The sequence below is a fragment of the Ictalurus punctatus genome, chromosome 19, assembly GCF_001660625.3.
Source record: "Ictalurus punctatus breed USDA103 chromosome 19, Coco_2.0, whole genome shotgun sequence".
In the NCBI taxonomy this organism is placed as follows: Eukaryota; Metazoa; Chordata; class Actinopteri; order Siluriformes; family Ictaluridae; genus Ictalurus; species Ictalurus punctatus.
In genome coordinates, this window is record NC_030434.2 from 17539382 (window position 1) to 17561699 (window position 22318).

Sequence of the window (22318 nt, forward strand, 5' to 3'; positions counted from 1 at the left end):
ACTTCAAGCGGTACCGTCCTAATCAATCTCCAGGCCTCCAGTTGATGAGAACTCCATCCAGAAGTAGGGCAACAGGATGGATCAGGCAGATCCAGAGAGCAGAAAGGGTCAGGATCACTGGCATCTCCATAAAATCATGGAACTTAGCCTTGGACAAACAATACTCTGAGCTCACAGGCTTTTTTTTTTATTTTATTTTTTCTTTCTCCTTACCAAAGACCCAGCACATAGCAACAGGAGGAAGGAGTGGAAATAGAAGTGGCCCTGCAGAAATCTATAGAAATAAAAGATTTACCACGAGTTCTAGAAATCTACCCAGCTGGTTGGTATCATCAGCTAGAAGGAGTGCCGGTCATCATATCTGCAAAAACAACTGTCCATTCACATCTGTTTAGCTCCCATGTCCCCATGACAAATATTAAGATGAAAAGCTAGCGAGGCGATAATTCATTTGGAGTAATTTATGTTGAGCATTTATTGGGATATTAAGACTATTAAGCGCTTCTTTTTTTGGAATGCTGAGTGGCCTATAACACAGCAGCTTTTGACCGATCGATATAAATGTTCTTGCACTTTTGCTCGATGAATTTTTTAAACATTTATTATACGTAATACATTAGGTTTGTAAAAAGTGTGTTTTTAAATACATTTTTTTTTATTACAGTTTGTGTATTGTGATGTGCATGTTTATATTAAAAGTTTTTATATTGTGATATAACATCTGATACACTATTTGCCCAAAAGTATACGGACACCTGACCATCACATGTTGAATGTCGCATTTCAGATTTACTCATGCCGTCTGCTGTTTGCTCCACTCTTCCGGGAAGGCTTTCCACTAGATCTCGGAGCATGGGTGTGGGGATTTGTGCTCATCCAGCCACAAGCGCATTAGTGAGATCAGACACTGATGTTAGGTGAGGAGGCCTGAGGTGCAGTCGGCGTTCCAGTTCATCCCAAAGGTGTTCAGTGGGATTGAGGTCAGGGCTCTGTGCACTAGGGATGAGTGATATGCACTTAAAACTATATCATGATATTTTCTGGTATTTATTGTGATAAGGATATCAGTGACGATATAAATATAGTCGTGCATCACTGTCTAAGCTGAATGTGTGTGTATGCTCTCCATCTGTAGCTGGTCTTGAAAACAATTAGCTGGTGTGATTGCTAATCAGTTCTGTTAATGGATTGTGAGTTCTGGACCAACTGAATTATACAGAAAACTCACTTAGTTTCAATGAGTGTAGTCTGTAATCTGTAATCTGGCCTAATGACGTCATCTTCATGTGGTCTGCTATAGATATTTATTTAGTACCAGTGAGGTTAGGTTACCCCAGAGGTGCAGAAATGGCAGCTGTAATGACTAATAGTAGAGAGACGGCAGTCTTCTAAGTTAAATTACAATCCAGGTATGTGTGTTGACCTAGATTTCAGGTCATCACTGTTGTCAGAACCTTTTCAGCTTGCCCTTTTTATATTCCTCACTTTACTGCCATATTGTGATTCAATGCTCTGTATCCTGAGGAATCTGTGTGGTCTAAAGGAGTGACCTTGGCAGTCCTGGCCACACAGAAGTGCATCTGTCTAGTTGCTCACGCCACCCATCAGTCATTTCCTGTGTCATGTCAAGGCTGCTTAAATCAGGTGTTGCAGTGTGCAGTTACAAGGCTCAGAGACCAAAAACTTTCAGAGGGACACAGCTGTTCACTGCCGTTTCATCCAGAAACGAGAAGATGACCCCAACACTGGTTCTCCATTTTGGGTGTGGGGGGGGTTGTAGTTTTTTTCATAAAATATGTAACAGATCTTCGTTTTTTTTTTTTTTCAGGCGCACACATGCTAGACTCGGGGGGTCACCTCTGTGAGAAATGACACACATTCGTAGAAGGACTTTTTTACCGTCAGTCTCAGACACAAAACCTTTGGTACATTTTGTACACTTTTCTGGTTGAAGGCTTCAGAATCTTGAAAGCTGATTGGCTCTCCAGATTTCTGAGTATACTCCTCACTCAACTCATTGAGCGTTTTGGAGCAGTCTGTAGTCACTGGACTGGAAAAGTGTTTTTTTTTTTTTTTTTTTTAACCCCATTATAAAGTTATTAAATTAGTGAGTAAATGAGATAATCTGGCATGGTTGCAGACAAGCCTGTGGTTGTCCATCAGCCAGACAGATTGCCACCTCCTGTGAAAGTAGGCGGTTTTTGGCAATGTTCATAAAAAAAAAAAAACAGACTGTCGCACAAGATGCTAGATGTCTGGCTTGTGAGACTATCACGAGTTTGACTTTTTTTTATTTATCAGAAAGCAGACCATTAACACCAAAGCTGCTGATTAAAACGCGTACCATTATGGTTCAAGGTCTAGTAGGTGTTGATTGTAGTTAACAGCGCTAACTCGTATGATGTATAAATAACGTGTAAATATAGAGGCTTTTTGAGCACTTGAGCAGAGACCGAGAGCAGGAATGGAGCCAGAGGTCTGAGCGTTCACAAGCACAGGAGATTTGTTTGTTCCTTTGTAGGATAGAAGCTGCGAGGCCTCCCATCTCCTCCTTTGTTTCCTTTTGCTGATCAGGGGGCTTGCTGAGTTTTAAATACTTTTTCTTTTATTTGGAGTTTTTGTCTGGGGTTTTTTTTTGCATCTTATTTCTTCATTTTCTTACCTGCTTTTAACATGCGCATCATGATAAATAAACTGTTTTGTTGGGAGATTTAGTTCTAGGTAAATCTAACAAGGTGCTTTTTAAATGATCTAAAAGTCCGTCTCTTTGCTTCCTTCTTATTCTTCTTCTAAATAAAAAACCCCCAAATTTTTATTATTGAATTTGTCTTCTGAATACAGGAAGTCTTCCTGATCTTGCCGATGTCCACTCTTGATTCAGCAGAAAGATATTTTTTTATTATTATTTTATTATTTTTTAAATAAATTGTGATTTTGTGAAAAAAGAAATTAAATAAAAAGAATACAGGCAAGTATAGAAATAGACTATTACACTCTCGGTTTATTGTGGCAAAAAATACAAATCCCACCTTTCTATAATAAAGTGGTAATCATTAAGATAAATGGTAGCTCTCCCACTCATCCACGGTGTGTTTTTTAAAAAAAATTATTCAAATCACACCATCTTTTTATTATAAAGCAAAAACCATCAAGAAAAACGATTGCCCCTTAGGACCGAGTGGCCAGTGAGACCTATTTAAATGAGGGCATCTGTATGGAACTTGTTGTTCATCACAATATGCGCCTCAACGTATTTACTTCTTCAGTTAATTTCAAACGGATGTTTTATAGCTGAGAAGCTCTTTGCCCAGCGAGGTTATAAGACATACTTAACGCGATCGTTTCAGTGCCTGTGTTGTAGTGGAAGTCACAGGCGGCCAAGCACTTTAATTTAATCTCCCTGCTCCACATTTTCCTCCCATATTCTTTTTGTATTTTTAATCATTCCATTGAACGTAATTATTTCCAGTGTGGAGGTTGGAGAATCTCGCAAATTAAAAATAAAACCATTTTGCCGTTCGGCCAGACTTCCCCTTGGGATGTTTGAAGTGCACAGTCGGCTCGGTTGGGAGATATTTCGGTCCACAGGCAGACTGCAAGACTAGAGACAGCACGGGTTTTTGAGCTCTTTATGCATGTTGCAAGCACGTGGTGTAGACCAGAGTACTGTTGCTAAGTGTCTCCCTGTTGGCTCTCTGTCTCTTAGGAGAGGGGGGAAGGATGCCAGACAATACATGTCAACACTGACATTTCTGGTACAGCTCTAAATTATTTGATAGCTGAAGAGGATGTTGTCAACTTCCAGAGCATATTACTAAGAATGTCCTGATCCAACCTTCTTAAAAATCGTGCACAAGTGTCATCAGAGCCTTGTGTGTATACGTCCACTATTGATAGCTTTTTAATAACTGTACTTATGTTCTATATGTTTCTGTTGCCAAGTCATTAGCAACATCACAGGCTTGATGAACCTGTGATTTAAACAAGTTGCGTCCTGTTCTCGCGGTGTGCGTTTTGGTCATTTCAACAGCTCTCAAGTCTTTGTCTGGTAGATGTGTTGTCTAGCTAGCATCTTTTGGCTAGATTTTTGCTCAGCATCTGTTTAAATGCATGCTGATATCACACCAGTAGGACCAGTAGTAGAGTTAAACATGCACTAGTATGCTCATTTGTTAATTACTGGAACATTTAAAGCACTGAGAGGTGAAGTGAAGAACATCGATTATCTCGTGACGCTGGCACCTGTCGAGACGTGGGGTATATTAGGCAGTAACTGAACAGTTAGCTCTCGAAGTTAATGTGTTGGAAGCAGGAAAAATGGACAAGTAAGGTTCTGAGCGTCTTTGACGAGGGCCAACTTGTGATGGCTAGATGACTGGGTCAGAACATCTCCAAAACAGCAGGTCTTGTGGGGTGTTCCCAGTATGCAGTGGTACGTACCTAGTAAAAGTGCTCCAAGGAAGGACAACCGCTGAACCGGCGACAGGGTCATGGGCGCCCGGCAGAGCCAGTGTGATTCTCTGGGCAGTGATCTGGTGGGAAACCTTGTGTCCTGGCATTCATGTGAATGTTACATTGACACGTACAACCTACCTAAACGTTATTGTAGACCAAGTACACCCCTTCATGGTAATGGGATTCCTTAAAGGCCCTGGCCTCTTTCAACAGGATAATGTGCTCTGCCACACTGCAAAAAATGTTCAGGAATGGTTTGAGGAACATGACAAAGAGTTCAAGGTGTTGCTTTTCCTCCACCTTCCCCAGATGTCAATCCAAGCATCTGTTGGATGTGCTGTCCGATCCACAGACGTACAGGACTTAAAGGATCTGCTGCTAACCCCTTGGTGCCAAATACCACAGCACATCTTCAGAGGTCTCGTGGAGTCCACGCCTCGACGGGTCAGAGCTGTTTTGGTGGGAAAATGGGAACCTACACAATATTAGGCGGGTGGTTTTTAATGTTATGACTGATTTGTGTATGGAAAATTCGTAACTGTGCAATATAAGTATATTTCGTTGTTGATAAAAATGTTGTAATAATATTTATTTGCTGGTGTGTAGTGTTAACACGTTTATCCCGACAGTCAAAGTGAAATAGCTTCGTGTACACATGATGATGAGAGTACAGAAATAAAGCTCCATGTATCTCCTACATGATGCATCGTGTGCATAATAAATGCTGATTGCATCTGAAATTCTGGGAGGAGTTTTGGTGATGGATCGTGTCCGAGAAAGTCCAACGCTGAGCATTGCTTTCCTAGTGCTCCTATCCAGCTCAGGTGTTCATGCGCATGATCAAAGCAACAACTACTTTATCTCCAGTCAGGAGAGGCTATGGGGGTTTAAAAAGAACAAAACGCTTCCTCTAATCTCTCTCTCACTCTCTCTCTCTGTGCTTCAATCCACAGTCCCCAGTGAATTTGTTTCCAGTGCAATGTCTTGGAAAAGGAAAGTCATCATTTCTTTGGGCTAGTCTTTTTGAGCAGTGTTTAAGCTGTAGTTGGAGTGGAATTTTTTTCTGGGATCTGGCAACCCTGCACACCAATACACACATACACACAAACTCTTTTTTGGCCCTAGAGCTAATGTTTAATTAGCTATGTTTAGTTGTGTTCTATTCTAATTGTACAGCTTTTGTTTTGTTATATGCTGCTAAGACTCTGAATAGCTCCCAAAAATACTGTCCTTAAAGCTTCATTTATTGTACTTTTGTACTTTTGTACTTTTATTGTACTTATAATCCAGACGTTAAAACCTTGCGTGCAATGTTATAATACAGTTGTGCAGCTAGAAAAACAGTTGATGCTTTTGTGTTCTCTGGATCAGATAATAATAATAATAATAATAATAATAATAATAATAATAATAATAATTCAAGCCCCAGCTTCCTGACCTGTTCATATGTATATGTGATCAATAAAGACTCATCATTATCATAATAATACAACAGCAACAACATTGTTGTTGTTGTTGTTGTTGTTGTTGTTGTTGTTATTATTATTAATGTGTACTGGACTGCCTGGAAGCAATATTCACAAAATATAGCTTGTACAAAATGCAAATGCAGTTGTGTTAACAAAACCAGACTAAATGATGTAAATGCTGTTTGTGTTTGTATAATTACACTCACTACCTCCTGTCTTTTATCACAATAATATTGTTACTTCATAAGCTTTCTTTTTTTTTTTTTTTTTTTTAAACTGAAAGAGCGCCTCCTCACCCTAACTCTAAAGGGTTATGGTTGAAAACACTTTGAAAGGCAGCATCCATTGTTTAAAACGCATATTGCTTAATGTGGTATCTTTTTAAAGCAGTTTGCTTTTTGAGCTTTATTTCTCTCTTGTATTACACTGTTTACTATTCATTTATTTTTGTCCCTACATATTATCCTATAATCTGTCTTTGTGCAGTTCTTTTCATCTCCCCCCCCCCCCCCCCTTTAATTTCTTTTGCAGGCATGTGTGTTCTCTCTGTGCGATCAGGAAGCCCACCATTTTCTCCCGTACACTCTGAGCTCAAGGATGTTCATTGCTCTGGTCTGATTTCAAATTTGGCTAATCATGAAACCAGGAATTGTGATGACGCAGGGCACAACCTGCCTTAGCTGACCCTATTAAGAGCTTTTCAAGTGTCTCTCTGCTTTCCTCCAGCCTCCGCACACACCCACCCTACATGATGTGGCACCTCCTCAGTGAGTACTAATCACCGCTTGAAAACCGTCTCCCGGGAGACCCTGGCTGGCCTTCGTGGCCGCTGTGTTCGGGCTAATGAGAGGACAGGTCAGACATTTGACCCCCATGGCACAGTAATCCACTTCATTTTCTCACACGGCTGCGTTCCTTTTCATGATCCATAATGCACATATGTTGACTCCAGGTGCTTTTTTTTTCTCTCCCTACCTTCCAGTATTTCCAAAGAATCTTCACATTCATGTCATGACTCTGCATTTATTTTCCTTGTTGTGCTATGCTTAACACCAGATATTGTTGTTATTTGCCTAGAAAACAAAGCACACTCCTTGGAGGCCTTGGAGGCAATAAGCTTGGCTTGGTGAGGAAATTGCAGTAGCAGCAGTATGGTCCTGATTCTGCATCCTGCTTAGATTTTAGATGAAATGTTTATACTGTATATACGTGTGTGTGTGTGTGTGTGTGTGTGTGTGTGTGTGTGTGTGTGTATAGCTGTGTGTGTGTGTATGTGTATGTGTATGTGTATGTATATATATATATATATATATAATATATATATATATATATATATATATATATATAGCTGCTAGCTAGCGACGACATGGGGAAGTGCACATTTAATGAAAATGAAGATTTCGCGGCATGGCTGAAACCGGTACCAGGCCATCGTATTTGAGGCACGGTGTGTTTTGTGTAGGAAATGTTTCGACCTTGGCATGTTTGGAATCAAGGCAGTGGAATCCCACATTTGGTTATCGTAAAATTGGTCGTAAATTTCATTCTGACGTTAAAAAGTCTTAAATCTAACTTGCCTTAAGCTGTAGGAACCCTGATTAGTGTTTCAGTTTCAGCCCCTTTAATGGCAAAAAAAATCTGTGTATATCCATTTTTCCCCTCACACTAACTGACTAATTGAGAGCCGTCAGCCAATAAGACGCGAGCATTTCCACGTATTATCCTGTAAACCCTGTGTGATTGGTCTTGCCTCAGAATTACAACCCTACAGTCCTCTTTCACTGACAGTCAGTTCCCGTAGTGACGAAGTGGAGAATTATTCAGGGCTAAAGAAAAAATCTCCCCAATGCCCAGGCCATGTTACGCCTCTGCTAAAATCCATTTGGCATACATTATCATAGGAGGGAAAGAAACCAAAGAATTTTCAACACAATAGATACAGATGGTTGTAGACCTACATGGAGAATTTTATTTAGTCAGCTGCTGACATCATGTATTAACGATGCCCTGGGACTCTCTCTTATCTCTCTTCATGTCTTTCTTTAGTACAAAATGGTGGTGTTGAATGGTCTTAATAAGTACCCTGATTTGGCCTCCAGGACATACCCTGATTCTCATTCAGAGAATCCTCTAGATTAAATCCTATTTTAGATCAGCGTTATTACTAACAGGTCGGTCACATCGCTGCATTTTCACCAGATGGAGGCAGTTATTATTTTTCCCCCCTTTAAGGCAAACTCATATCCATGCTTTTCACGTTGTGTCCATCAGCATAAAGTGTAATCTGGGGCTTTCTTAATGGGTTGCTATTCCCTGCTATTTCACTGCATCAACATAGCAAAAGGCAAGTGGTGAGGCTTGAAGAAGACAGTAGAGCACAGGGACCTGCAGCAGGAGATACTATTATCCATGTGCCTTCTAATAGTTGCTTATTCTTTAGATATACTTTGTGTTTTGCTCCCACCGGGCTCCAGCAGGAATGTTGCTGAATAGAGGAGACGGTGGGGCGGGATGGTGCAGCTTGCTAATTTCCACTACGATTAATTAGCGCATATTTTTAATTGGAGTCGGGAGTGAATAGGCTGCTATCGGTGAGAGGGTTCTCTGTGTGGGGTGGAACAAGCCGATAAAGAAGTGCGTGACTGCCGGCACACTGTAATAGTTCCAGCATGATCCAGATATAAATGTCTTTAATTAGAAACGCAATCGCTTTAACTTTATGTACGTGTTTGCATGGAGATACAGAGAAGATGATCATTTGAGGAATCTTGCACTCTGAAGAGGACTTTTGTGTCCATTGTGGAGTTTGACAATTTCTGTGATCTTGGTAAATGCAAATACTTTGTCGCTGTGAATAAAAATGTAGTATTTTTCAGACAAGGACAGTCGATTTTTAAGTATTCATATGCCATTTCCTGTCAGCAACGAGCATGTGCTGTTTAATAAGTAAGTTCAGTTTCTGTTTTGAGTTAATATTGATGTGGATTCGGATTTGTGTGTTTGGTTTTGTATTCATGGTAGTGCAGGGGTAAAAATAAAATGTGTAGGACAGGGGGTACTACTTGACCAGTTCTGGGAACCTGTGACCTAAGGCATTTCAAACAAAACAAAACACACCAAAAAATATTCATGGGGTGGAGTTGGACCTGATCAGACTGGGTGGGTGGAGCTAGGTGGTGTCAGGGCCAAAAGTCCAGGGGGTGGAGTGTGTTTCAGGCTGGATAGTGGGTTTAATCAGTTGTTTTGTGTTCTACAGTGTCGTGTAGGTTAGGGGTCAGGACTATAGGAGCAGTTAGATGAGATCCAGCTCCACCCCCTGGACTTGTGGTCCTTCTCTCATTAGATGAGGGAGTGAGAGACCTGATACTTCCTGAGAACAGTGTCTCACTGCTAGACAGACCATCCGTCCTCAGCTCATAAATCTCCCTGGAAATTCACCATGTTGTGGTGAGATCATTTATCTCCCAGAATTAAGAGCAGATTGGCTGCTAGGTGTCCTTAATGACTTGGAGTGATTTGTAGAATTTTGTAGGTGAAAAAGTTAGCCTTGAGATTTGAAAGCCGTTTTTTTTTCTTTTTTTTTTCCCTTCCTCACTCATATGAAGCAGGCTGAGCATTCACCACCAGAGCCTTTAAGTGTTCCCCATACGGAGCAAGCCGAAAAATACCCTTCAGGCTGCTAAATCCAAAAGCCTTGCTTAGTGTACAGTATTCTGGGTTTAATATATGAAATTTGAATACGACGCACGTTTGTCATTGGCGTGACAGCAGCAACATGACTGATAGCTATGGGTCTTAAAAATATTTAACAGCTTCCTGTATTTGAATTCTTCATATGAAACTGTTAATAATTTGGCAGCTGGCTGAATCGAAATGTAAAACCTTCATGTTTACACATGAATACCACTGTGAGTCTGGATAAAAAATTTTTAAAATTTATTTATTTTTGTGTTCTCAGGCATGTACTCGCAAATGATGATAAAAAAAAAATCAGCAAAATCTGTGAATCTGGTTGATGTCACGTGGAATGTTTGTGCATTTTGAACGATGATAGTTTAACTACCTCTTCGAGACATATTTAGTAAAGACTCCACAATATATGTACTTGCTACAGGTTGTGCTGATGAGCAACAGGGCACTCTGTAAACCTGCTGCTTCTCATGAATGACGCTGCGTCCTTATTTAATACAAAAACCGAGCGCCGTTGGATCAGTCCCCTTTGCTTCTTGTAACCTGTAACCAAAATGTCACACTGAAAATATATTGAGGTGGACTATATTGGGAACTTTTCGCAATACATTACATACATAATGGATTCCAGCAGCGGTAATTCGTCACGGGCCGCTAGAAATAGAAAGACTGGTGGTAATTAATGTAAGATTAGGCATGTATCCTGAATAAAATATGGCCGCTTTTTTCTTTTGTGTTTTTTTTGGTCGCTGCAGTCGGTTTTATGGTGGTGCAGAGAAGGAGGAAGGTGCTGGGGATCAGGAGCTGAGAGATCAACAGCGACCAGTGTCAGACATCTTAGATACTATATTTGAACATAAAAAAAAAAGGATTGTAGAAGAACATCCCACTAACATGATGACAAAGTAAACACACACACACATACATGCGTGCACACCACTGTTGAAGTCATGTTTTATATATTCACTTTGTTCTGCTCAGAAGATTTCTTGTTCCTTTGGGTAGTAATTAATTTTTTGAAAAGTGGCTGCCATATTGAATGTCTGTAGGCTGGAATGAGAGATGTGACTGGCCATAGCTTTTATTGATTGTGTGTGTGTGTGTGTGTGTGTGTGTGTGTGTGTGTGTGTGTGTGTGTGTGTGTGTGTGTGTGTGTTTTGGGATTCTATGCAGAAAAGCGCTATAGATCTGAAAGGATCGTGAAGGATCCTATAGGCTGTATGTACCTGAATACAAAGTGTATTTATTTGTTCTTCAAAACTGAATGAAAAGACCAGTCAAGCTCTGCTTCATGTCCCATCAGCTGGGAAAGAAGTGAGTGCTTTTTATTGCTCTGAATGGAGAGTGATGAGGCAAGGAAATCTCGCTGTAAGTTGAGCCAAGGAGGCATAACCTGCTGATTGTTTATAGATGGAGCAGGTCGGTGCTATAGAGACCCGAGCCTGCAAGACCTGAATGCTTTATTAGACTATCGGCATGCCAGCCGTTTCCTGTTCACCTCGCTCCTCAAACTGTGTGTTTTAGGGTTTAGTAGATGTTTCAGATTTATTTTTTGACCCGGTCTAAATCCGAGCCAGAGTTATAAGTTCGTTACCATTGTTTGCTAATGGAAGCGGTTGCAAACCAGTTAACCGTTACTAGCGGTAACAAGTTCTGTGCTTACAAATGTACTTATTTAATAATTGTGCGTGTGTGTGTATGTGTGCGCGTACTTAAATTTGGTTATTTGAGTATCCAGATTTCAGAACTGTTCTTAGTAAATGAAGCTTCTGTGTTTTGAGGGCTAACAAAATCCTAGCCTTCCCTTTTCCATGGTCTGGTTAAGATTTTCTGAGTGCGTTTTGCATTTTTAAGCTCCTGTTTGATATGTAAGGAATAACTCATGACAGACTGTGCTGTTATACAGAAATAATGCTCGGCGGGTGGGGGGGGGGGGGGGGTTGTGAGGCAGCACGAAGCGGAAGCCGAGTCGCGCTAACCCCCCTTTTGAAGTGCATTATTTCTGTATAACAGCATGCTCTGGAGGGTGTTTTTTCCATTTATTCCACAGCTGTTTGTCGATGATTACAGTGTTTAATTCATTCACGAATGACTCCTCGCACATTTTAACGGTTTATAGTTAGCTTTAACGTTGTGGAACGTCCGAGAGATATGCTAATTCCGTAGTTAGTACACTCAAAATGCAGCGTCATTTTACCGTGGAAATGGAAAGTGGTACCAAGACCGAGTGTGCTTACAACCCAGACTCCGTCTATAAATGTTAAATCAACTTCTCCTGACAAAAAACATCAAAGGATTACCTTTGTTATCTTAAAGGGATAATTCACCCAAAAATGAAAAGTGTCATCAATTTCTCTTGTATCTTTTTTTTCCCCTGCACTCGTGTGAACACACCACGCATGCGTCGTGGCTCTCTCAGGAACACACGTCGGAGATCTGTGCGGAAGTGAAGATATTTTGCGAATAAAGACTTAATTGTGTTGTGTTTTTTTTTTGCACACACAATGCATTCGTATCGCTTCATAAAATTGCCATTGCACCACTGGAGATACATGGATTGTTTTGTACAATGCCTTTATAATCTTTTTGGAGCGTGAAAGTTTTGGTCAGTTGGACTGTAAACGGAAGGACAGAAATCTCCCAGGTTTCATTAAAATGTCTTCATTTGTGTTCCGAAGATGAACGAAAGTCTTATAGGTTTGGAATGACTTGAGCGTGAGTGTTTGATAACAGAATTTTCATTTTTGGGTGAACTATCCCTTTAAATACCAACCCGTTTTAAATCCCGTAATTATCAGTATTATATTACATGGAGCGTCAGTGTGTATGACCTCTTGCTATAGAAACAGTAACCTATTAGAGCAAGTGCATTAATATTAATATGCATGTTAAAGGTGGAACTACCGGTGCTATTGTATGAAAATAATGCAACCTTCTGACCAATCAGAAGCGAGCATTCAACAGCGTAATGGTATACGCTATTTATATAGGCTGTAGATATCTTTGTTGGATGTTTTATACACAGTCTTGACGTACGAGTACATGCAATTCACCATCGGTTGCTTATTAAATGAAGGGTTTTCTGAACTGTATTGTATTGTAATGTATCCTTATACTTGCTTTATACATAGTTTTGGAGAAATATATGTTTCTTAACTTGGAGGTGTTTGTATATAAAAACCCTGAAGGTTTTTTTTTTTTTGGGGGGGGTCATTTGCCGGAATTCAGCCACAGTGACGTCTGATCTGATGGGTTTTCCTGGTCGTCTACACACCACTATGGAAATACTATTCATTTTACATAGTAAAGATGGTTGAAATGGCCATTCCTAACATTCCACGTGTGTCTAGCTGTAATGAATTTGGCGTCCACATAGATTGGCAGATTCTTGACTATGCGCTCTTGACTTTTTTTTTTTTATATCTTTCCCTCAGACACTTTATACCCTGGTCCTCAGAGGCCTATTTGTGGCACTGGTGTGAACATGGCCTGATAAAACTGAGAGACTGAGATTTACCCTGCTTACCACTTCATGTTTGAATTCAGGGGGAACAGACAGACCTGTGGGTAATGCAAAATGCAAATATTCTACAAAATTCAGTAAACAGAATATCATCATTACTCCTCCTCAGCCTTTCCGGGTAATGACATAAACAACTCTAGTGGTGTCACTGCTTTAGTTCAGGTCAAACGATATCTTTATTCATTTCCCCGCCTTTAAAGAGAGAATTTATAACGCGGCAGCATGTGCTAATGCGGCGTGGTTGACATCACCGGTTTAGTGCTTCCAGGCTGTGCTTGACTTCTCCTGCTTTGAGAAACGAGATGTGTTTTTCCTTTGTTGACCGCTTCATCATTTCATATCCATCATTGAATTCCCAGAGTGCGGTCTGTCAGTGTTGAACAGACAGCCAGCCAAGCCGGGGCACGACGCCGCGTTCGTCGGTGCAGTGGGCAGCGAATTGATTCTCTGTTCACCCTGAGCATCAGGATGGACACTTCTGTGCAAAGGAGGTGGGCGCAGAATCGATTTCTCATGCAGAATGGAGCAGTAAACACACCGAACCTCCTTCCTCTGCGCTCGTCTCGTTCTGGCTCAGGAGTTCAGCCCTGTCTTGGGAATTCTGGTGCAGTTTCTTCCAGCATAGCAGCGAGCAGTGTGAGTGAAAGGCTGGCGGGAAACGGACGCCCTCTCTCTCTGTCTCCCTTGCCATCTGTTTGTTTGTGAAGCCTCCGTCTACTAGTGGTGTGGAACAAGCTTTTGTTTGGTGGGAAAAAAAAAAGCGCATCAGATCTGATACTTTGCTCGAGAAGGCTCTGGGGAATAAATCTGCCAGCCGCAGAAGCGTGGGCATCCCTGTCATTCATTTGCCTTGAAAATATGGCAATATTTATATTCCCTGTTTATAGTAGATTCTAGGAGTTCTGTTGGCAAATATTTCCAGTCCTGGGAAAACAGTGTTCGAAGTTATGACCTCCCGAACATATTTATGTCTGTTTTTATGTGCAGTTTATCCGTTTTTCTGACTGATCACCTTCGATCCTGTCCTTTTCAAGTGGCAGATGTTTTATTGCTAACCAATCAAGATTCCAGTTGCCTGTCTTGTTGGTGAAAAGCAACCGAAAAGATTATGTAGAGGAAAATAAAAAATTCTACAAGGCCAAAAATCGTTGACGTCATTGGTGTTCCTGGTGTGAAAGTAGGAATGTGGACCATTGGACTGCATTGGAATACAGTATATAAATAAAATCATTAGTTTGTGTTTGTAGTAGGGTATTGGCTAATGAAATCGTATATTTAAGTTTTGTTTTTTTTTTTTTTTTATAAAGAAACGACCTTAAGTGATATTAATAATTAAAGCGATTTTTATTTGAACTTATTTTATTCAACTGTGTTTATGTTTTGTGATGGTTGTTCACGAGTCCCTTGTTTGTCCTGAGCAGATAAACTGCCCGCTGTTCTTCAGAAAAATCCTCCAGGTCCTGCACCTTCTTTGCTTTTCCAAATAAGATCTTTAGACGAACTACTAATAATTTACCCCAATCATCGTGTAATTTACCCCAATTCAAAAGTTTACACCCCCCTGGCGCTTAACGTATCATCTTGGGCATTAGTGAACGTTTGCACCTTATGCAATAGTCGTGTACGAGTCCCTCAGTTGTCCTCAGTGTGAAAAGATGGATCTCAACATCATATAGCCGCTGATGGAATGGGGTCAAATATGCAGATGTTGGAAAACCAAAGAATCTGCAGGACCTGGAGGATTTTTCTAGAACAGTGAACAATGGGTAGTTTAACTGCTCAGGACAAACAAGGGACTCATGATCAACTACCACAAAACATTAACACAGTCGTTGATCGTCCAGGTAACAACACACGGGATTAAGAGTCAAGCGTATGTAAACTTTTCAGTTATTATTGTGTCTTGTGGTCTATATGTAAACATCTATTATGTGAAATAGCTTATTCAGGGCAGAACTAAATAAAAAAACAAAATGCAATTTTTATGATCCCTCCTTATTTATTTATTTATTTATTTATTTATTTATAAATACATTTATAAAGTATTTGCATTTTCAAGGCGTATCTAAATTTATGATCTCAACCGTAGACCTGGAGGTAACATTTCATTTTATGATTCATGTAAAAATGCGATTTTTTTTAAAGTAGATAACATGAAATATATGGTTTCTAAAATGTTCTCAGCTGTTATTACACTCTTTAAAATAAAAATACAGTCAATAGGTGACCATCAATAAATCAATAGTGTAAAAAAAAAGAAAAAAAAGAAAAAGGTTTTCATTTCTAGTCTAATTAATTGTAGCGGCACCCTGGATTTGAATCTAGAGTTGTCGCACATTCCTTACACTGTGGTGGTGTTAGTTTTCCCCATGCCTCATTACAGTACATGGCCTTTGCTCACTGGAAGTGACCAGCTTTCCTTTTCTCTTTCCGGATTGGGTAATTAGCAAAGCAGTCACACATGATACACACATCTCTCTGCACGCTCTCATTTTCTTCAGACAGGGGACCCGAAGCAGCATAATTAAGCTTCAAAGCCCTCTCCTAACCTTAATGAGTGTGGTCTGGAAACAAGGGGTTTATTTGCATCTTGTTCTGATGTAGCAGGCAGGTGACAGATTGAAATAAGGGCCCCACTTCACCTTGATGCTGTATGACCAGGCACAAGCGCATGCCCAGAGGTGACACGCCTGGCAGCGTAATTATACCTAATGACAAGGAAGAGCTTTCCAGAACGTTCGAATGCTCCAACCCTAACCTGCCTCCCTCCTCAATGTCATAAATCAGCGCAGGCTAGACTTTAATTTTCCCCTGCACAACCTCGGGAAGATTGGACAGCAGTCTGACACCCAGACGCGAGTTATAATTTAGAATTATTTTTGCCGGGTGAATGGTAACTCGCCCTGTGCGATTTGTCTAGTGTGCGCTCGGTTAATAGGCGCGTTGGTAAATGAGCGGCTTCTACATGATGGTAAGTGCCTGTAAATGAGGAGTCATTAGCAGTAGTCGATAACGTACTTTACTTTTAGCTCCGTTTTGAATTAATTAAGTGGGGCATAGTGAATTCAGACGGTTATTTGTTATGTGAAATGCTATGAAAATGTTTTTCCAGGTTGGTCTCGCTGCTGTTCATTTGAATGGACGGATTGCTGACTCTCAAGCCGTCACATTTCATACTGGCGCACGAGACGTATGATGGGATTTTATAGTTATGGCTTATACAGATATAATATTCATCCTTCACTGCTGTATTTTCGGCTACAGCAGGCAGTCCTAGCACCGGATATCCCGCAATCCTCTTGAAATCCAATACGACTTCAGTTTCATTTCCTGTTGTGCTTTTGTACTGACCTTTTTTTTTTTTTTTTTGGGAGAAATCTAGCTCACTGATGTCATTCCTATTTGTGTGTGTGTGAGAGAGAGAGAGGGGGAGAGAGAGCGTGAGAGTGAGTAAACTCTTATAATCCATCCTGATTAAAACACTTTCAGTGCGTATTTAGAGGCTCTTGAAGCTCTAATCTTGTTAGTAATATTCTGTTTCAGCTGTCAATTTATAAACTGCCCGTCATCAGTCACCATCGCGAGGCTGATGTAAAATTAAAGCTAGTTTTAATACACCAACCCCCTTGTGAATGATGGAGGAGGGTCGAGCACCCAGTCAGCCGGGATCCTGGATTATAAATCAATATCTTGGCAGACAGTATAACTGCTGCTAATGTGCTAATGCAGTCGTTTACCCAAAGCCAAGAAGGAGATGGGAAGCCATTACGCATACTGGATTTCCATATAAGCATCACTGAACGTTTTTCAGTTCTGCTGCTGATTGAAACACTGATCTTACATTATGTAAAGACTTGTGTATAATTATGTATTTTGATCGAAGAAGATATTTCTTGTAATGTATTTGTCATTCCTTTAGAGAAAATGCAAAGGCTCCAAGGGCATCTAGTTAAAATGTACTGCACTATCAGTAAAGGACCATACGAGACAAACCTCTTTAGTGTGGTTTTACTGACATGCATAGCCTCAACCTTGAAAGCTCTTTTTCCCCCTCACTCGTTTTTTTCATTCCTCTCACACTTTTTTTTTTTTTTTTTTTTTTTTTTTTTTTTTTTTAATAAATCCTTTTGCCCTACCATTTTCACACAGCTTCGCTCATTTTGAGCTAAGATCTAAACGGGAGGTCATACCTTTTAAACAAAATATCCCTTCTCTTTTGTGGACTTTCTGAAAGGCTTTTTTGTGGGTTTTTTTCTCTCTCTCTCTTTTTTTTTTAAGGCAACATTTAATTAAACCAGGAAAGGAAGGTAATAAAAGTGTGAATGGACTGATTTAATGGTAATTTATAGTCATCTCTGTAATTAGCCAGATTTAAGAAAACAGCTGACGGTAGAATTTAGAGAATGTTAAGTTATTCATGTAATTGCTCGAGAGTGATTTGGTCGTCTGTTGAAGGATTTCCTTTTGACAAACGATGTCGGAGTGACGGTGTGTTGCAGTGCTTGACTGATTTACTGAACAGCCAGTAGAGTTCGAGATACACCTCTGCAGAATCTAAACAAACGTGATTGTGGTTTAATGAACTAGCTAAATATGAAGAAGAGTGAAGAATTTATCAAGAGGCACCAAAAATTTTGGATGCTTTTTCACCACAGCCTTCAACCATGCCAGTCCAAAGATGATATTCTAGAGTTTTGAAGAAGAAGAAGACTTCTTTTAACGTCTTTTTCTTCGCATATGCAAGCCTGTTGAGAAGTTGGGGTCAGAGCGCAGAGGCAACCATGATATAGTGGTATCATGGAGCAGAGAGGGTTAAGGGCCTTACAGTGGCAGCTTGGCTGTGCTGGGGCTTGAACTTTAACCATTTTATAGGAATATTATAGGAAATATAAATATTTATTTATTTATTTATTTATTTATTTATTTATTTATTTATTTATATTGATATATTTTTTACTTTTGCTGAAGATGTTTGAGCAGTCAGCAGTAGGGTCATCACCGTGAGACATGTTGCAGACTCATATGGTAAGTAAAATATCACTTACTCTTACTGATGGAGAAGCCTTTATTGGTGTATGTAGACAGAATCTTCATGAAGTAGGAAGCAGGTCCGAGTTGGTAAAACACTTTTCGGAAAAGTGCCATAACTGCACAAATATCCACCGTCCAACCATTTTTGTTTCATCAATCAAGGGATGGTGTGCAGGAAGACACACAGCCAAAAATGCAATGCCAAACCTTGTTTGCTACGAAAGAGCTGCTAGAGAGCAAGACCCTTCCCTGTGGCAATACATAAGGCCTAAAGAGTATTTAGTTGGATAAACACAAGACCATGCTTGATGAGTCATCAAAAAAAATGTAAATAACTATTCCTGGAAGTGACAAAGAATATATATTTTTTAATTTTTTATTTTTTTCTCCCCCTAAATATTGGTATTGTTGTCCATAACTCTAAGGGACCAATACAAACAGCTATGAAACACCTTTATTGGACTAAATTCACTATTTATTTGAATAATTCTTGTCATTTTTTTTCTTTCCTCCTGTCTATTTCTTTGTACATGGAGTAGTAGTAGTATGCTGGTGTATTACCAGTTTGGTGCTGAATAGATGACTAGAGAAGCTCCTTTATTGTGATGAATGAGAGTTGCTGGTGTTTGTAGACCCTGAGCTTGATAAAGATTAGGTCAGGAAGCAGTCTGTTCCAGCTAGAGGGGACGCCTCAGATTAGTTTCCATTTTTTAGGCCGTATGATGTAGCACCTCGGTTATCAAATGATGCAACTGTGTGATGGAGGGAGCGACGGTGGAACCGAGAGTTCTACACATGACACGAGTTATTTATTTGTCTGTTTTTCAGGTGTGGGCAGTAGTCTGGCGGTGACATTTCCACGCTTCATTAGCTGGTCTAGTCTGGAGCAGGCTGCAAAATGCTGCAGTGGTTGATGTCTTTCCTCTGTGTTCATTTTCTTCTCAGAGTGGAGGCTTCTATAGAGAAACGTGGTTCTTCAAACAGATTATAGATCAGCCTTTTAAAGGCTTTTACTTGATTTGGGGACCCACTGGGGGGGTGGGGGGGTATTGTAGGAGGACAGACATCTTGGCTGTAAATCACATCAAACGTACTGTAGAACCGGCACCTGTTTACTCTGTGCATTTAGCTTGTTGGTGAAATAATGAAATGATTCAGAAGTATATACACTAGTAATGTGTAATAAATAGTAGCTCAGCTACTTATGTAACTACGTATTAGTCAAATACTGCTTGAACTTCACCTGACCAATAAAAATGACTTTGCTTTGCATTAAAATGTAAAGCTGTTAGTATGTCTATAAATAAAAATGTTAAAAAATAAACACTCCGTACACAGTTGAATAAGTGAGGAAATATTGCAGAAGAAATAAAAATAGAGAATGCAGCTTAATGTTTAGGCAGTGTTAACTACAAGCCCAAATATAGATTAGCCCAGGAAACTATCATATAGCAAGACTATATTTATATGAATCTCAAATGACATCCTGTTGAGCATGTGATGCACTAAGTAGTTTCTACATTGCCGTTAAGTTATACCATATGCAGTAAACACACATACTGAATAAAAATCTTGTCTTTTAAGTGGTGGTTTTTTTGTTTTTTGTTTTTTTTTAATATAATGTTTTCAGATGTTCCCAGGATCCTAGCTTGTCTATACAATATATATGAGTTATGAAAACATTACTGTTGTGAGATAATGGAATATGAAATGTTATAAGGTTTGCGATCAGATTAAATATTGTCTTTTGGTCATCTGCTTTGTTTAGGAAATCACTGCAGATTAAAACCAATTTTTGTGTTTCACTACTGCTGATGTTTGTTCTGTCCATGGGTGTATATAATTATAAGCACATTAATATTAAAAAGTATTGCTTTTACCCATCATGAGATGTTTCTTGTGCGACACCTTGGTAACGACAAGCCTTTTTTTCAATTTACTGACCCAGCTGATATTAATTTGCACAGATGGGGGGGTATAATTACTTACGGATGCGAAGAATAGAATTTCACTGTGCTGTAATGTATGTGATCAGTAAAGACTCATCATCATTGTCAGTCCCTTCAGGATTTTGCGATCGCAGAAATGAACGCAAAATCAAGCAAACTCTGCAACATTCAGAGGAGCTTGCAGTTTTTCAAAATTACTTCAAATTTTCTGTAGATTTGGGCCTAGACACATCATGTGACCTCATCCCAACGCGCATTCGATTCACAAAGCCCTCTCGATTCACGTGCGTTGAACATGAATACGGCTAAAAGGTCTCGTTTACCAACAAACACTGTGAAAGACCGTGCAAAACAATTTCATGCAGTTTCACCAATTCCAAGTAGTTTTTCACAAAATGATGCGTAAAAAATTGCATCACAAAAAAACAAACCCTGCAGCACAATCGAGCACCTTAGGCCTCAACAATCACAAAAAACCTCCTGAAATCCTGTGCAGTAACGTTACTTTTCTCGCTCCAAAGTAACGTTGCGCTACCAAGCCGTGTTCTTTGAGTCCATTTTTCTTGGTTTTGACCTTGCTCATCTTCTCTTTCTCTTGCTCCTATTCTTATTGGGTGCTGCCTGCTTGTGATTTGACCCCTGCTAAGGATTATGGTGATTTTTTAAAATTCTGAGATTTATCACAGTACGTTACAACTACATTCTTATCATAGAAACCTTTCATAGTACATGTAGATTTTTCTAGGTGTTCCACAGTGATGGTTTTATGTGCCTTCTGCAGCACTTTGCAGAGGTTTGTGGATCGCTTTCTTTTTCTTCTTTCTCTCCTTTTAATCAGACTGCTCCCGGAGCAACTTGATAGGGTTAGTCGGGTAACTGGTCAGGTCATTCCATTAGATACAGGAATTCCTCCTTTCTCTTCAAATAGGACTTGCACAGCTTTAAGGTGTCTTTCCATTTGTTAAATATCAGACATTCTTTTCCCCCCACTATTATGGTGTCTCCAAACTTCAGACATACGGTGTCTGCTTTTTGATATTTTTACAAAGGCAGAGCCATTGATTTGAGCTGCTCCTGTGGCTATTGAGTGTTATTTTGTCAGTGTGTTTCAGGTTTACTATATAGTTATTCCTCTCAAAGCAGATAACTGCAGTGAAACAAATCGAAAAAAGTGTCATGCATGTAGGTCTGACTGGTGTGTATATATATGCGTGTGAACAACATGGCGCCGTTTACTCCCATTGTGTGGTTTTGAAATGGGAGTCACCATCTTGCGAAAATTAGAGCCTCTCAGCTCAAAAAACTGGCGGACGAACTCTCAGCCAACTCAGTTTTACAAATGTAAGTTGTTATTGTTGTATCTCTCAAATGATTACTTACGTTAGCAACTGTTATTTGACGTTCTATATATGGGTTGTTTGAGTCTAATGACTTAAGTATTTAATGATTTAAAAAAAAACAAAAAACAATCCACTAGCTAATCTACAATCCTGCTTGAATAACCTGCTTGAATAAACGCGAGTATGTAGTCATGTAGCTGGAAATCGAGTCATCAGTTTCCCAATGTGTAGTGAGCCAGGGTCCTTTCTAGTGCCCGAACTCGTCTACACGACATACTGATCTACCACCTAGAGAGAGAGAGGGCGCTGACTGAGACGCACCCAAAGCGACAAGTAGAACGTTAATAATTAATATCCTATATGGCCAAAAATATGTGTGAGTATTGAACATCCCATTCCAAATCCATGGGCCTCCACTTATCTGGAAAGGCTTTCCACTTGGTGGCTACAGTTTGGGGAAGGCCCACACATGGCCCATTTACATGGTATGTAAAATGGTAAATTGTAGACATATATAATTTTTACCGTTGTCAAGAAATTTTTTTTAGAACTTTAAGTCATGACTGACTGAGCTAGCACTGCAAATCTAGCTGACCCTGTCCATCATTTGTAATCAAAATAACATATTAGAAGAAGCTAATGTAAGGTACCAACAGAAAATATACTGTTCAACAGCAGCCAGCAGTTGAGCATTTCCCCTCAACCAACCTATCTTTTGAGGAAAACAATCGCTGCGCTCCATGATTTCCAAGTGCACTATTTTATGCTTCGCTCATATGATTGGTGGAGTTTGTTTAAAAAGGAAAACCTGGCTAACCTTGCTAAGCTACTTAAAGTGTTCACTGAGGGCATACAGCAAAT

The 22318-nt window shown here is 39.8% G+C and overlaps 1 protein-coding gene and 1 long non-coding RNA gene across 2 annotated transcripts in view; both read left to right on the forward strand.

Annotated features, from left to right (window-relative positions):
* The window catches only part of grip1 (glutamate receptor interacting protein 1), a 303900-nt gene that overhangs the window by 37417 nt on the left and 244165 nt on the right, over positions 1-22318 (forward strand). The window lies entirely within an intron of this gene.
* On the forward strand, positions 18060-19751 carry LOC128635391 (uncharacterized). Its single transcript, XR_008398362.1, has 2 exons — positions 18060-18162; positions 18997-19751. It is a non-coding gene; the product is annotated as an uncharacterized LOC128635391 (long non-coding RNA).